This window comes from Macaca mulatta, chromosome 20 (assembly GCF_049350105.2).
Source record: "Macaca mulatta isolate MMU2019108-1 chromosome 20, T2T-MMU8v2.0, whole genome shotgun sequence".
NCBI lineage: Eukaryota > Metazoa > Chordata > Mammalia > Primates > Cercopithecidae > Macaca > Macaca mulatta.
The window spans coordinates 26862952-26877230 of NC_133425.1; the positions used below are offsets into that span (position 1 = coordinate 26862952).

At 51.6% G+C, this 14279-nt stretch overlaps 1 protein-coding gene across 24 annotated transcripts in view; it reads left to right on the forward strand.

The window, feature by feature from the left end:
- Positions 1-214: 214 nt before the first annotated feature.
- IL4R (interleukin 4 receptor) overlaps positions 215-14279 on the forward strand; it is a 50645-nt gene continuing 36580 nt past the window's right edge. For 2 of the 24 annotated variants that reach the window (XM_077985663.1, XM_015125833.3), the window contains exon 1: positions 215-832. The gene's annotated coding sequence lies outside the window, so the exon portion shown is untranslated. Of the gene's footprint in view, positions 863-2290; positions 2428-14279 lie in introns of all 24 variants that reach the window. The other 22 variants (XM_077985671.1, XM_028841522.2, XM_077985666.1 and 19 more) reach the window with 18 other exon arrangements.

Genomic DNA, 14279 nt, shown 5'->3' on the forward strand with positions numbered 1-14279 from the left:
GAACTCTAGGGTTCAAGTGATCCTCCTGCCTCGGCCTCCCAAAGTGCTGGGATTACAGGCATGAGCCACGTTGCCCAACCCGTTTTGAATTTCTTAAGTACTCTGTGCCTCAGTTTCCCGATTTGTAAAACCGGTGATAGTATCACTTTCTTATAGGGTAGCTGCCAGGACTGAACGAGTTAACATTTGTAGTGCCTTCGCACAGCGCCTGACAAGATTGTACTAGTTACTGATTGAAGGGGCTGTTTTACTATCCAAATGTGGCTAGAGTAGGAGCTGGGTAAACATTTATTGAAGAATGTGCAAACACTGGCACTTGGAAGCTGGGTTGTTAGGAAGGAGAGGAGGATTCCAGTCGCCCAGCCCTCCTACCCCAAACGCAACTGCCCCCAGCGCAGGGGAGGCCGCGGAGGCCAGGCAGGAGTAGGTCCTGGAGGCCTGGTCGGCGTGGGCGTTTTATTCCGAGACCAACGGGATCCATTGCAGAGTTCTCCGCTGAGCGTGACCTCGGGCTGCAGCGTGGGAGGAAGCGCGCCGCAAGACCCCCAGCGGGGTGCTGGGATCGCCCCCAGCAGAGGACGGCGGCTCGGACTGTCCAGCAGTGGCGGGGACAGCAACAGGGGCGCGAGGTAGCCTTGACCCGGGCCGGGCGCGCCGGGCGGGGCTGCGCATGCAAATCTGCTGGGCGCCGGGGCGGAGCGCAGGAAGCCGGGGCGGGCTGGGTCTCCGCGCCTAGGAAAGCCCCGCGCGGTGCCGGCCAGGGCAGGGCCGCCCAGGGGTCCCCCACTTCCCGCTCGGGCTCCCGGACGGCGAATGGAGCAGGGGCGCGCAGGTAGGACCCGGGGCCCGCGCGCCGATCGGGGTGCGAGGGTATCGTCCGGGCACGCAGGCTGAGGGGGTTCGGGAAGGGCTCGGCCGCCGGCGGGGACCCGGGCAGCGGGGACCGCGGGGACTACGGGGACCACCCCGACCCCGCGCGGGGCCCGAGCCCGCGACTCTCGGTGTGCGCTGAGCAGCACCCGGTTCCGTCCTTGCGGCCGAAGGGCAGAGGAGGCGCGAGGCCAGAGGTTCGTGGACACCCAGCGCTCCCCAAAGCGGGTGCTGGCCGTGAGACCTCCGCCGGGACGGCCTGCGGGGGTGGGGGTCTTGGGGTTAGGCTGTCGGAGGCCACGCAGCCCCTCTTCTCCGGGCAGTGGCACCCTGCCCCGCGCTCAGGAAGTCAGTGAGGACTTCGGAGAGACAAAGGGTGGGAAAAGTTCTGAGAACTGTAAATTTGAGTACTAGGTCAGTGAATCTGGGGAAACAAGGCCCTTTGGACCTGCGGTCTCCGCCTCCGAATATCAGAGGGACCCACTAATGGCGATCATTGACTAGGACTTGTTTTACTGAAAGGATGCCGAGTGAAACCTCCCACTAACCTCTCTGTGGCCGGTGCTGTGCGTCATGGCCATTGTACAGATGAGGTCACTGAGATCCTGCCCCTTTAATAACTTGCCCCAAGGTGCCGCCCACCTGGGAGTCCGTGGGGCATCAGGACTGGAACCCAGGCAATCCCACGCCAGAGCCAGCTGCTCTCCATCTCTCAATCACGTTTGAGGAGCCACCACAATAACCAGAATCTCCGGGAGATTTGCTTCAAATGCAGATTCCCAGTTCCTCGCCCTGAGATTCAGATTCAGTAATCTGATCTTTATTTTCTTTTTAAAAATTTATTTTATAGGGATGGGGTCTCACTATGTTGCCCAGGCTGGCCTCAAGTGATCCTCCCATCTTGGCCTCCCAAAATGCTGGGATTACAGGTGTGAGCCACTGAGCCCTGATTTTTTTTTTTTTTTAAACAAAATCTGGATTTCTTAGAATTAAGCAAGATAGGGGATTGCTATTTTGTCTGCTTATGGGGTTCAAGGAATGCCCCCAGGCCAGCGCTAACCCTGCTGCAGTTCTAGTCTCTGCCCTTCCCCAGCCCTCGGGGAGGCATGACCCACTGCACTTCTCTGCCCCCAGTGACCTTTGAGGAGCCCAAAGCATTTGCTGGGACCTCAGTGCCTTTATCAAAATCCCAAAGTCCAGTGGGGAAACAGGCTCTGGTGTATGTTTGGCCAGGGTGTCCTGCACATTAGGGCATTCCAGGGTCCTGCAGGGGTTTCTTAGAACTCAGCTAGCCCGGCCCATGAATGGGAGGTGACCCGCTAAGCCACTCATTCACTCACTAGCACTCATTCAACTCCTGCCGGGCCCTGGGTGGTGTTCTGGACACTGGTGCTTGCCTCAAGGAGGACCCCCTCTGCAGGAAGACACACGTGACAGTGTGGGGGCTGCGAGGGTACAGATGCGCCAGTGGCTGCAGGACCACAAGCCAGAGGGGATCAGCTCTTCACAGGGCACTGGGCCAGGCTTCCCAGCACCGGGGGACCCTGAGCTAGCCTTGTAAGTGGAGCAGGGGAGTCTGGCAGGCGGAGGATGGGAGGTAAAGGCGGGCACAGAGTGGGCGGAGGCTGGGAGGTGTGAAAGGGTACTGTGTATGGAACTTAGGGAGTAAGGAGAAGCCAGAGATGGATGGAAAGGTGGGCTGGGCTGCATTGTGGAAGGCCTTGAATGCTGTGCCGAGGAGCTTCGTTGGGCCAGTGTATTTTACCTTGGTTTGAGTTGTAAAAGCAACAATGCAGATTCCTGGGCCCCACCCTGGGCCTCTGGATCTGAACCTGGAGGAAGGTGTTGGGGAGGTAGTAGGGAGGAAAACCTGCCGTCAGTCACCCCGGCTACAACACATCCAGTTACCGGCAGGTCTGAGATAACCTAAGGGTTTCCAAATGCTGAGAAGTGACTCAGTGACTGATATGTTTAATACGATACAATCCCAGGGTTGCAAAAAGCCCAGGGCAAGGGTGGGGATGTTCAGTTTTCTAATGCTCCCAGTTCAAAAAGGAGCTGAAATGAATTGTCAAAGAAGTGAGAAGAAGCCAGGCGCAGTGACTTACACCTGTAATCCCAGCACTTTGGTAGGCCGAGGAGAGAGGATCGCTTGAACCCAGGAGTTTGAGATCAGCCTGGGCAACATAGCGAGACCCTGTTCCTAAAAAAAAAAAATTTAAAAACTCAGCCAGGCGTGGTAGCAGGTGCCTCTGGCCCCAGCTGTTTGGGAGGCTGAGGTGGGAGGATAGCTTGAGCCCAGGTGGTCAAGGCTGCAGTGAACTGTGATCGTGCCACTGCACTGTAGCCTGGGTGACAGAGCGAGACCCTGTCTCAAAATAAACGAATACATAAATACGTGAGAAGGGAGAACCTCTTCTGCCTCCCCCTTCTCCCTGCCCTTGTCCCCATCTGGGAGGATGGAGGAGAGCGTTTGGGATTAGATGCCCCACTGGTACCTGGGAGTGACTGAGGCCAGGACAGGAGCCCCCTAGGTACTGTGCTTCCTCACGTTTGTAAAAGTGAGCTTTTGTGAGGGTTGATGACATGTTTTATAAGCTACTTCACACAATGTCCAACACCCAATGGGTCCACAATCAATGTATACGTCTGTTGTTACCTGTCAAGACGTATAGCTGGGAAATGATAGTATGGACTCGAACCAGATCACCCACTGCAAATGCTGGCTTTGCTACTTACTGTGTAACTGACTTCCCAGAGCCTCAGTTTCTGCATTTGTGAGATTTTAGTGACTATGCCATTGTATTGATGACTAAATGAGTTAATGTATGTCAAGCATACAAAACAGTACCTGGCATGTAGTAAAAACTATGTATTTGTTAAATGAATACCCCTTTTTTTTTTTTTTTTTTTTTTTTTCAGAGCCGTGGTCTCTCTCTATTGCCCAGGCTGGAGCACAGTGGCACAATCATAGCTCACTGTACATCCAATACCTGGGTTCAAGTAATCCTTCCACCTCAGCCTCCTGAGTAGCCGGGACTACAGGTGTGTGCCACCACGCCTGGCTAATTGTTTTTACAGTTTTGGAGACAGGATCTTGCTATGTTGCCTAGGCTTGTCTTGAACTGTTGGTCTCAAGCAATCCTCCTGCCTCAGCCTCCTAAAATGTTGGGTTTATAGATGCGAGCAAGCGTGCCTGGCCTAAATGAATATATCTTTATTGTTGCCTCCTTTGAGCTTTATTGGTTGGGATTTAGTCCACCCATTTTGCAGGTGAGAACTGAGACCCGGAGATGAATGCGGTAGCCTTGCCTCAGGCGCACATCTGAGGGACAGACTGCATCCGACTTTTCTTCCCATGTATTCTTTCCTGCTTGCACCAGTTCGCTGGAGTGACCAAGAAAGACATTTCTGAGTATTCCTCCTGGCTGGCACAGTGGAATGCCCAGCCACGTTTAGCTAGACTTCCCATGGCTGGGCTAGAACAGAGGCCAGGAGCTTGCCTGGACGTTGCACAGACTTGCCCTTGGTGAGTGTGGATCAGAGCACCCCAGCAGAGGCTCGAGGTCCTACAGAGGCTGGGGAATCCACTGTCAGACCGGGTGCATCTCCATTGTTTTATGACATCCGGCAAATTGCTCTGCTTCTCTGAGCTTGAGGCAGAGAGAAGGGCCTGAGCTTGAAGAGGGGGTCCCGGGTGTAAATCGGAGCTGGCTACTTCCCAGCTCTCCAGTGTGTAACCGGAGGAAGTTGTTTAACCTCTCTGAGCCTCCCTTTGTCTGTCATGGGTATTTGCAGGGAGAGCGTTCATGAGATAGTTTGTGTAGACCTTTTGCTCTTGGAAAGGGTCTCAGTGATTGCTGTTTCTCTCTGCATTTTGGACCGAGTCCCTTCTGCATATCCAGCACCTGGCTTCCTCCTGCATTTCTTCCTCGGGAATTTATTGAGCACCTATATATGCCAGAGCATTGGACAAAGTCCTTTGCTCTCCTAGGGTTTAGATTCTAGTTGAGCAGACAGGCAATGTACAGCCAATACATATGTACAGATCGACAGCTTTATCTGTTATTCCGAAATCCACAACCTCCGAAAATCGAAAGTTTTTCTTAACTCATTTTGAAGCTAAACGTGAGGCTTTTTAGAGTCCGTTATCCTCTTTGGTGTGATGCTCAGATGTCTTTCTGCAGAGATATTAGTGCAATTGATCATTGGGTGCTTTCCCGCCCTGCATGGTGGGCACGTCGGGGGGTATTTTATACAAGGTGACCTTTCTACAGCCTGAGTCATTCTGAATTCTGAACAATGTCTGGCCCCCAGGGTTTTACAGGAGAGAACATGGGCCTGCAATATCCTATCAGGTGGAGACTGTGCTAGGAAGGAAAGCAAAGCTGGGTGGAGGTGGAATCAGGGAGGGCTTCCCTGAGGAGGTGACATTTGAGAGCGATGAGGGATGGAGGTCTGAGGAAGAGAGGGCCAGGTGGAGGGACTCACAGAGGACGGAAGACTCCACTTCCTGACTGGCCTATGCTTACCTCTCATTCTGCATGCACAGTTCTGTCTAAATGCGTCCGTTCTTGCCTTTCCAAGAAATGCTGATGTGTCTCAGGTTTCAGGTCTGTCTCTGACTGACTCATTCTCTCTTTAGAGGCCCCCGCAGGCCTCCTCACCTCCTCTCAGTTGCTTAAGAAATCTGAGGTCTGTGCTAAAGCCAGCCTGGGTGCTGTCTGTAACCTCTCGGCTGAGGATGGTCCCCAGCTGGGCTTGCATCTGGAGATGGAGGAAGTGGGTCCCGGGAGGGGAAGAGTAGCCATGGGGCCTTCCAAGGCTTTGGTGGAATTGAGTTCCTGGTGGGAGGGGCTGTGTTCTGGGTCTTAGAGCCTGTAGCCTGCAAAGCAAAGTTGAACATGACATGCGCTCACATGTCTCGAGTGCCAGCCTGGGGCTAGGCGCTTAATGCTTGCTTAGCCAATGTGCCAGGGGCTGGGGACACGGGAGTGAGTGACCCAGAAGTGAGGGCCCTCGTGGAGCTGAAAGCATTCTGGGCTTGGTGACTTTGAGGAAGTGGCTTTTGAGCTGAGACCTGAAGTACCAAGGCATGGGGCTGTCTGAGAAAGAGGGATCCTGGCAGTGAGAACAGAGAGTGCAAAGGCCTGGAGGCGCGAATGAGCTTGGTGTGTTTGACCCACAGCAAGGAAGCTGGTGTGGTTGGATGGAACCGAGCAAGAAGGAGGTCTAGGAACAGACATCAGGGAGGGAGCTGGGGCCGGATATCTGCATTGTCTCATTTAACTTGTGTAATAACCTTACCAGATAGGAGCTACTCTCGTGCAAATGTTGCAGATGAAGTAACAGAGGCACAGAGAGGTTCAGTAACTTGTCCAGGGTCACACATCACAGCAGAGCAGGGCTGTGAACCCAAAAGCTCCAGAGTCCTCAGTCCTCACCATGGTGTTGAAACACAATAAAATCTATGCCTGAGTGCTGAAGACACACCTGCCATTTAGATCGATCTACTTTTCTACATTGTCAGCGTACTCCCTGCCATCCATCTGCCCAGCAATACTGTGAATGTGGGCAGCGCAGGACTGGTTCCTCCAAGCCCCATTTGCCAGACAGTCCAATCATCTTACATATTGTTTTATGAATGAGCACTTTCCTCAGTGTCTCAGACCAGGGGTCCCCACACAGCAGGGCCACACAGCAGGAGGTGAGTGGCGGGTGAGCTGGTGAGCAAGCGAAGCTTTATCTGTATTTACAGCTGTTCCCCATCGCTCACATTACCACCCAAGCCCGGCCACCTGTCAGATCAGCTGAGGCATTAGATGATTCTCGCAGGGGCGTGAACCCTCTTGTGAACTGTACATGTGAAGGATCTGGGTTGCGTCCTTTTTTTTTTTTTTTTTTTTGAGACGGAGTTTCGCTCTTGTCACTCAGACTGGAGTGCAGTGGCACAATCTCGGCTCACTGCGATCTCTGCCTTCCCATGTTCAAGCGATTCTCCTGCCTCAGCCTAGTAGCTGGGATTACAGGCCTATGCCATCACACCCAGCTAATTTTTGTATTTTTAGTAGAGACAGTGTTTCACCATACTGGCCAGGCTGGTGTCGAACTCCTCCTGGCCTCAGGTGATCCACCTGCCTCAGTCTCCCAAAGTGCTGGGATTACAGGCATGAGCCACCGTGCCAGGCCCCAGATGCGGGCTTCCTATGAGAATCTAATACCTGATGATCTGTCACTGTCTCCCATCGCCCTCGGATGGAACCATTTAATTGCAGGAAAATAAGCTCAGGGCTCCCACTGATTCTGCATTATGGTGATCGTATAATTATTTCATTATATGTTACAATATAATAATAATAGAAATAAAGTACATAATACATGTAACGTGCTTGAATCATCTCGAAGCCACGGCCCCAACCACGGCCTCTGGCAGTGGAGGCTGGAGTCCACATCGCGCTCTGTGCTAGGTGCAGGAATGGAGATGAGTGGGTATCCTGCTCATTTCCTTGAGGAGGAACCTGAGGCTCAGGATAGAGACGTACCTGGGTGACACGGCTCCTAAGTGGCAGAGTCCAGATTCAATCCCAGGGCTGCAGCCCCAGAAGCCTGTGCATTTAACCATGGTTCTGAACTATCCAGCCCAAAGAAGAGAGTTTTAAAGGATTACATTTCGTGGTTGGAAATCAGCGAGCATAGTCACCCAGAACCATTTTTGAAAAACCCAGAGAAGGCCTTATGTTTTCCTGAAGCGGCCAGGGAAGGATTCTGCCTTTTTTCAAAAGAGAAGATAGGGAGGAGAGATACCAGCTTTCTGGGTTGGGCAGGTCTCCAAGCAGGCAGAGCCACAGCCTCCCGACAATCTTGCTTCTAGCGTATTTCTTCCAGAAGCCACATTTCCACAGGTGAGCAGCTCTAACTGGGAGAAAATCTTCCTGAGATTTAGCCAAATTAGCTTTCTTTTTTTTTTTGAGGTGGAGTCTCTGCTGCCTAGGCTGGAGTATAGTGGCGCGGTCTTGACTCACTGCAACCTCTGTCTCCTGGGTTCAAGTGATTCTCCTGCCTCAGCCTCCCGAGTAGCTGGGATTTCAGGCGTGCACCACCACGCCCGGCTAATTTTTGTATTTTTAGTAGCAATGGGGTTTCACCATGCTGGCCAGACTGGTCTCAAACTCCTGACCTAGGGTGATCCGCCCACCTCGGCCTCCCAAAGTGCTGGTTATTACAGGTGTGAGCCACCGTGCCCAGCCCAAATTAGCTTCCTAGGAGCTTCCACTTTCTGGGTCCGTTTCTGCCCCTTGGAGGTAGTGACCATCTCCCTCTAAACTTGGATATTTCTCTTATTCAGACTACACAACTGTAGTTATTTCAGGCATTCTCCCTGACTCAGGAAATTATAAGTTTGGCCTGGCTTTGGACATGATTCAGTTGGTTGGAGTCCCGCACAAAGACTGTTTGTTTGGTCAAAGAGGAAGGACACTATCACCTCCTTAGATCTGGAGCTTATACTTCTGTTGATGCAACCTGGAATCATACTGTGTAGCAGCCATATCCCACTTGGAGTGCATATTGGGCTTGTCAGCTAAAATCTCCATGTTTCTCTTCTGTGTGAGCTGCTGTTAATCCAAGTTTCTTCTATTCTGAGAGTCCTTGTCTGAAGCTAAGAGTTTCCAGTTTTTCATGCTCTCTAGTAAGTCTACTTCAGGCTAAAAGGCTATCATTTTTTCGTTGAGTACTGCTTTGGATTCATTCCACAAGTTGTTACACAATGTTATTCACCGCCCAGTTTAGAATTTTCCTTTTGGTTTGCATTTTAAGACTTACTTAATTATGTGCTTTTTAAATTTTTGAGACAGATGGAATTTTTAAAGTTATCTTTTTATTGTTTTTTTTTTTTTTTTTTTTTTTTGAGACAGAGTCTTGCTCTGTCACCCAGGCTGGAGTGCAGTGGCCCGATCTCGGCTCACTACAAGCTCCGCCTCCCGGGTTCACGCCATTCTCCTGCCTCAGCCTCCCGAGTAGCTGGGACTACAGGCGCCCGCCACCTCGCCCGGCTAGTTTTTTGTATTTTTTAGTAGAGACGGGGTTTCACCGTGTTAGCCAGGATGGTCTCAATCTCCTGACCTCATGATCCACCCGTCTCGGCCTCCCAAAGTGCTGGGATTACAGGCTTGAGCCACCGCGCCCGGCCGTCTTTTTATTGTTGATTTCTAAATTTGGTCATTATGGTTGTTGTGGTCAATATATGTGGTTTCTATAATATCAGTGGTGGAGAATTTGCTGAGATCTTTACAGGATTTTCTGGTCGTTTTTTTCCTCTTGTGTTTGAAAAGGATGTATATTTTCTGTTGGGTATAAGGTTCTAGAAATGTATCTATTTGATCAAGTTAGCTATTATATTATCTGTATTTGTTATGTCATTATGTGTTTTTTTCCACTGTAATACAATTACAATTCACCATAATAGAGGATTTGTTAATTTCTCCTTTTGAGTCTGTCAGTTTTTTGCTTTATTTTTGAAGCTATGTTGTTAAGTGCATAGCCATATGAATAGAATAAGGGTTCAGGACTTTTATACCTTTTTGGTGAATTGTTCCATTTTTTTGAGATAGGGTCTCACTCTGTTGCCCAGGCTGGAGTTTTGTGGTGTGATCATGGCTCACTGCAGCCTCAGCCTCCCCAGGCACAGGTGTTCCTCCCATCTCAGCTTCCCGAGTAGCTGGGACTACAGATGTGCACTACTACGCCCCGCTAAAAGTTTTGTATTTTTGGAAGAGACGGGGTTTTGTTATGTTTCCCGGGCCAATCTCAAACTCCTAGGTTTAAGCAGTCCGCCCGCCTCAGCCTCCCAAAGTGCTGGAATGACAGGCGTGAGCCACCGCGGCTGGCTGAATTGCTCCTTTAATCAGTATAAAAGAGCCAGCTTCCAGCCTGGGCAACATAGTGAGACCCCATCTCTACCAAAAAATAAAAATTAGCTGAGTGTGGTGGCGTGCGCCTGTAGTTCCAGCTACTCGGGAGACTGAGGTGGGAGAATCACTTCAGCCCAGGAATTCAAGGCTGCAGGGAGCTATGATTGCTCCACTGCACTCCAGTCTAGGTGACGCAGTGAGACATTCTCAAAACAACAAAAACAAAGAAGCCATCCACCTTCTCTCTTCTAATACTTACTCAAGACATCATTGTCATGAATTCCATTTTATGCGACGTCAGTACTCCTGTACTCATGAGCCAGATGAGTTTAAAAACAACAGCTGCAGCAAAGCTTGCGGTGGCGTCTCTGCTCTGTAACTATAATCTTGGGCAAGTAATTTTCTTGGTTTGGCTTCAGTTTCTTCATCCATAAAATAGGAATATGACCTGTCCTGCCTTTCCTTCTGTTTTTTTTTTTTTTTTTTTTTCCTTGGGCAGGGAGTGGGTTATAGGCACAGGATGGGGCCATGGCAGGCCGGGGTGGTCCTGGGAAATGCAATATTTGGGCAGGAAATGCCTGTCCTCAAATAGGTCCATGAGGATGGAACCCTAGCCAGGGACCACGCCCTCCTCCTTGCAGCACTTCCCTTCCACCCTTCTGTATTATTTAAAGGGACCACACTCTCCCTTCCCAGCACTACCCCCTTACCAGTCCCAGCAATTCGGGAGGCTGAGGCAGGAGGATCACTTGAGCCCAGGAGGTCGCAGCTGCAGTGAGCTATGATGGTGCCGTTGTACTCCAGCCTGGGCAGCAGAGAAGACTAACCATCTCAAAAAAAAAAAAAAAAAAAAAAAAAAAAAAAAAAATCAGGATAACACACATAAAAATATAAATTTCTAACTTCTTTTGAAAAATCAAAAGATCTAGCAACATGCAAGTCTTCATTTTCATGTGGCAAAAAAGTAGCTGTCCTTTATCACAGGGGGCTGTGTTTTCTACTTGTCCCATCTCTACTCCTTGAGGTCACGTGACTGTGTCCCTGTAGGTATCTGAGTCTACTGCAGAAGAGGTGGCTCAGTGGCCACAGGGGAGGTGGCTGTGGGCTGCGGGCCAGAGACAGAGAAGTAGAGAGTTGGTGGCCTCTGGAGAGGCCTGGGGACTGAGGTATCATCGGGAGTAGATTAAGGAGCCATTGGGATCCCACCTGCCCTGAGGGTTAGTGATTCTGAGATCTTTGCTGTCCACCCAACAGCCTAGATGGCAGCCTCTGCCCTCTCCCTTCCTTCTTGTTCTTGTCTGTTTTCTTTTCTTTTTCTTTTCTTTTTTTTTTTTTTTTTTTTTTTTTGAGATGGAGTCTTGCTCTGTTGCTCAGGCTGGAGTGCAGTGGCGCGATCTCGGCTCACTGCAACTTCTGTTCAAGTGATTCTTCTCCTGCTTCAGCCTCTTGTCTGTTTTCTTTGCCTTTTTTTTTTTTTTTGAGACAGAGTCTCGCTCTGTCATCCAGGCTGGAGTGCAGTGGCACAATCTCAGTTCACTGTAACCTCTGCCTCCTAGGTTCAACCAATTCTCCTGCTTCAGCCTCCTGAGTAGCTGGGATTACAGGCACGCGCCACCACACCTGGCTAATTTTTGTATCTTTAGTAGAGACAAGGTTTCACCATGTTGGTCAGGCTGGTCTCAAACTCCTGACCTCGTGATCCACCCGCCTCAGCCTCCCAAAGTGCTGGGATTACAGGCGTGAGCCACCACGCCTAGCTTTCTTTGCCTTTTTATCACAGCATACGTGCAGATATGCGCACAGACAAGTGTGAACCTTCATCCATTTTCACAAAATTAGCACATGCATATGACCTAATCAAGTAGCAATGCATGACAAGCCTTCCAGAAGGTTTCCTCCTGCCACTGCCAGGTCACAGCCCTGTCCTCCAAGGCCACTGTCCTGACTGCCAACTCCAAGATCAGTTTATCTCCTTTATCTAAACAGAACCAGGCAGTATTGCTGTTTTGAGCCCGGCTTCCTTCGCTCAGCTTGTGCCTGTGACATCCTGCGTGTGCTGTCGTGGCAGCTGTCATTTGCTCAAGGTCTCAAAGAGTTTTCTTGGTGCTCAGAGATGAGCCTTTGCCAACCACTCCACCAACACTATCCCAGGTCTCTCCCATCCAGCCACGGCCTCTTCACCGCCTTGCAACCAGCCATGAAGCAAGTGATCTTATTCTCATTTCACAGATGAGGAGACTGAGGGTCTGAGTAGACCCCAGCCCACCACAGTCTCCCACCCATTCACGTTGGAGCCTGCACTCAGGCCCAGAGTTATGCTTCTGTGTCTTAGATGCTCGGGGGTCCCTGCCCACAAGGGTGGCCCCCATGTCTGTGTGTCCTCACCCATCCAGGAATGGTATGGGGTGAGACAACAGGAAGAGCTCCATGGGGAGAACCCCACCCACTGCCTTCCATACACCAGTCTGCAAACAGAAAATGAACAGGAAGCTCTTACCTGTGCCCATGTGTTGTCCTGGCTTTGGGTTTGCCCAGGGGGCAAAGTCCTGGTCATTGTTGAGACAAGTTCACTGCTGCTGAGGGCCGAGCAAATGGTGACAAAGGCCAGATTCTAAATTCCTCCTGGTTACTTCCTGCTCCGTCACGGTCACCTTGGGCAACTTCTGAACCCCCCTCAGCCTCATTCCTCCCTCTGTGCTTGCAGGGAGGGTGTTGGACTGTGTCTTCCACAGACTGTGCTGTGGACTCCAGAACCAAAGGCCTGGGTTCAAATCCCAGCCCACTCACTAGCTGTGCATCCTTAGGCAGGTTCCTCACCCTCTCTGGGCCTCGGCTTCTCTATCTCTGCAGTGGAGACGATATTAATTGCATCTGCAATGCTCCTTGGATTGGGTTCATGGTTGATGAGTGAGGCTCAAGGGCTTCTTTTTTTTTTAGAGATACGGTCTCACTCTGTTGCCTAGGCTGGCTGGAGTGCAGTAGCATGATCACAGTTCACCGCAGCTGTGACCTCTTGGGCTCAAGCCATCCTCCTACCTCATCTCCCTTAATAGCTGAGACTACAGGCGTGTGCCACCATGCCTGGCATTTTTTTTGTATTTTTGGTAGAGACAGGGGTTTTGCCATGTTACCCAGGCTGGTCTCAAACTCCTGGACTCAAGTGATCTACCTGCCTCAGCCTCCTAAATTGCTCAGATTATAGGTAGGAGCCACCGCGCACAGCATTCAACTGCCTTTTTGTTAGTGAGACTGGTACAACCAACGCCAAGGCTGGTGAGCAAAGTTGCACCCAGTTGGAGAGGGGTGAAACCAAGGGCAGAAGGGCCCAGGGCATGGCCTCTCATGGCTGAAGGAAGTGGGGACACATGGCCAGTCGCAGTGACCTCTGCAGACCTCATGAAGGAGGCCAGCTGGGAGCCATAGCTGTCACTAAGACAGTCGAAATCTCATCAGCACCCTGGCGCCAGAGGCCATCGTCCGCTGCTCAGGACAATGAGTGATAGTCGATAACCAGCTCTCCAGAGGTCAGGGCCCTGAGGTGGCTGAGATCTGTGCCTGCATTAGGACATTTAAGGGGACTCCAAGCCAGGATTTGCCAGCGTTTGCCCAGCAGGGAGAGGTGGAAAATTGGGGATGACCAGCCAGGCCTCCCTGCACATGGCCGGGGGAATTCATCCGGTTGTTCTTCCATTTAGCAAATATTCATGGAATGCCTGTTGTGTGCCAGGCACACTAGGCTCTGGGGAGATGGCTGTGAGTGGGACCAACACTGGCCTTGTGCGAGCTGGCCTTGCAGTGGGGGATATGAACACCAAACACATAACGCCTGAGTGTGCAACATGCCACAGAGAATGCAGAGAAATAAAGCAAGATAACGGGTTGCAGAAAGATGGAGGCCAGGCTGGCTGCTGCTCCTGAGCAGGTGGCTTCTGGACACAGTGTCCTCAGGCCCTGTCTCCTCCCTTGGGCCTCAAGAATCTTCTGAAGACAGGCCTGGGTTCCAGGCTCCCGGATGGAGTTGCCTGTTGACTATGTGGACCCAAAGTGTCCGCAGTGCGCCGGAGCGCGTGGTCTTCCCCAGCAAATCTGCTTCTCTTTTCGGCTCTCCATCGTGGGAAGGGTCCCTGGGGTCCTCCCCACCACCCCAGCCCGAGGCCACTTTCCTTCTCTCCCTGCTCTCTCCACCCTGCTTTCCCCGCCAAGCACCACCAAGTCCCTGCTGCCTGCCCCTCCCAGACAGGCTCAAACCTGCCCCCTCTTTGCCAGCTCTCATCTCAGCCCTCTCCTCTCCTGCTTAATAGCCTTCACTGGCTCCCCACTGCCCTAGAGACAGAGTTTGAGTCTACTGCCATGGCCTGGCAGACGGTGTTGTCCTTGGCCTGCCAACCTTCCAGCTGCCATGCCAGCCACTCCTTCTCCCCCTTGCTCCAGCCAAGAGCCCGGCTCGTAGGGTGGGAAGTGGGCCATGTCCTCCCTCCTGCCTACCTATTCACTGGGTCT